Source organism: Theropithecus gelada, chromosome 3, assembly GCF_003255815.1.
Source record: "Theropithecus gelada isolate Dixy chromosome 3, Tgel_1.0, whole genome shotgun sequence".
NCBI lineage: Eukaryota > Metazoa > Chordata > Mammalia > Primates > Cercopithecidae > Theropithecus > Theropithecus gelada.
In genome coordinates this window covers 47,181,887-47,184,662 of record NC_037670.1, presented here as the reverse complement: position 1 = coordinate 47,184,662, position 2,776 = coordinate 47,181,887, and positions in this window count along the sequence as shown.

Genomic DNA, 2,776 nt, shown 5'->3' with positions numbered 1-2,776 from the left:
GGAGCTTGCAGTTAGCCAAGATCACACCACTGCACTCTAGCCTGGGTAACAGAGCGAGACTCCATCTCAAAAAAAAAAAAAAAAAAAAAAAAAGCTCCTGGATTGTTTGATTTTTTTGGAGGGTTTTTGTGTGTGTGTGTCTCTATCTTCAGTTCAGCTCTGATATTGGTTATTTCTTGTCTTCTGCTAGCTTTGGGGTTTGTTTGCCCTTGGTTTTTTAGTTATTTTAGTTGGGATGTTAGGTTGTTGAGATCTTTACAGCTTTTTGATATGGTCATTTAGTGCTATAAATTTCCCTCTTAACACTGCTTTAGCTGTGTCCCAGAGATGCTGGTAAGTTGTATATGAAATTTCTTTATATAATTTACCATGTTAAATATAACTTACAGCTAATAACTTCAGAATTGAAACTTCATAGAACTGTTGTCCATAGCAGATCTCATTTTGATTTAAATGACTCTCATTTTGGTTACTGTGGTACTCCTTCCTACCCCAAAAAAGTTACATTTTGCAATAATTCAGGGTAGAATTCATGTAGATAGAACTTCAGATATCTCAGGAGACCAGTATGCATGAATGAACTTGTAGGGACCCCTCTAATACGTTTCACATCCATTACGATACAACAGCGACCATAAACTAAAGTAGTAGTACTCAATGTCTGTTCTTCAGATCAGTGGGCAGCTTCAGCAGCTTGGGAACATGTTAGAATTGAAAATTTTTGAGTCCCGCCTCAGAGCTGCCAGTTCAGAAACTCTTCATGTACCCTGTGTTATAACAAGTCCTTCAGATGATTTTGATGTTTACTAAAAGTTTCGGAGCCACTGCACTAAATGAAACTATTGGTAGCATTTGTGGCCCGTAAATTGATGCTGTTTAATTTTTATTCACTTATGATCTGTTGTTTGTTGGAAGCTTTTTTGTGTTTCCCTCACTTGGAATTTCAAGGAAGTATCTAATTATTTTTATTTATTCATTTATTTTGCTTAGTTTTACATTTAATTGAGAATAAGGTAGGTATCTGATTCTCCAAAAGTTCAGTATCTTTATTTTATGATTTAAACTTGTTGAGTTTTGCCTCTGGGTCCTGTCATTCTCCCAGCGAATAAAAATGTGGATGCTTGGGGAAGTGGAGGTGGACAGTGAATGGGAATACTCTTGTTTGATTTTTTAAACATTTACATTGTAAATAACATTAAATACCGTTTGTCGTGCCCATGATAACTTCATCCAAAATATATATACTAGTCTGCTAAGATATGCCATAACAAAATAACACAGACTTGGTGGCTTAAACAACAGAATTTTTTCTTCTAGTTCTGGAAGCTGGAAGTCTAAGATCAAGCTGTTGGTGGATTTGATTTCCCCTAAGGCCTCTCTCCTTGGCCTGCAGACCACCACCTTCTCTCTGTGTCCTCACTTAGCCTTTTCTCGGTGTGCTGCATCCCTGGCCTCTCTTCCAGTTCTTATAAGGACCCCAGTCACATTGAATTTGAGCCCCATCCTTATGAATTCACTTAACCTTAATTACCTCTTTAAGGGCCCTGTCTCCAAACACAGTCATGTTAGGGGGTTAGGGCTTCAATGTATGAATCGGGGGGGACAATTTAGTCTAAAATGATATGTGACCGCCCAGTTTATGTACCTCCTCTCCAGAAACAAGAGTATGGTTGTTAACGTCTTCTCTTCAGCCTGAAGATACAGCGCAAATATCTGTGGTCTGTTCTTACGTATGCTTTATTTTACTTTTTCTAAAAACTGGATTAAAAGTACAGCAATCCCAGTTAGAAATTGCTTATAATGCATTCATCTAATCAGCTCAGTGTTCTTGTTGAACAAACTTTTATTTCCATGTTTACTCTTGGTCTTTCTTGATAAGGTTATTTCATCAGTTTCACCTGCCATTATACCATGAATATGTTTCTGTTTTGCTAGTGTTTTTATTCTCACTGATCATATGTCCCTTCTTCGTCTCCCATACCACTCCCAGCCTAGAGTTAATGAGCGCCAACCACTGTGGCCACATACTGTCCCATGTTTGGATATCCTTATCCAGCATATACACCTAAATGGTGGTGGGGTTTTTTTTTTTGGGGGGGGGGGTGGTAGAAGAGGGGAGAGGGTCATTGTTTTTACAAAACTTAAATTTCATCTATTTTAGACATCCTTTCCCCCTGTCCTCCCCTAGTACTTTCCAACCTCCAGTTTCTTCTTTTTCTAATTAGCTTTGTAGGAGTGACTTAAAATAAAATGAAATAACATACCTCTGATAATACTAGAATGAAAATAAATGAGGCATGATTGGAGAGAATACACACATGGACACCAAAATTTCAAATATCCTTATTCGTTCCATGTACAGTTCTCAGTGGGTATTTGAGACCTTCACTCCCATCCCCAGCCTCTCCTAGTCAATGCCAGCTTCTGTGATGCTGGATGATCTTTTCTTTGCCTCACCAAGAAAACTGGAGATGTTAGGTATGATCCTCCTCTCAACTTTGTGCCTCCTATCTATAAATTCAGTTAATTAGTTGTTAACCAGCATGAATTAAAGGGATAAACATTGATAACCCGATATTATGTAGAAAATAGAATGTGCTACAAAATGAGCTTACAAATTTCAACATATGTCCGTTATTTCGGGAGTGTGTGTGCTCATCTACAGAAGTAATCCAGAAAGCTCACTTTTTCCGCCAGACTAANATATATATATATATATATATATATATTCATATCTGTTATCTGTTTTCTAATTGGGTTGTTTTGTTACTGTTGA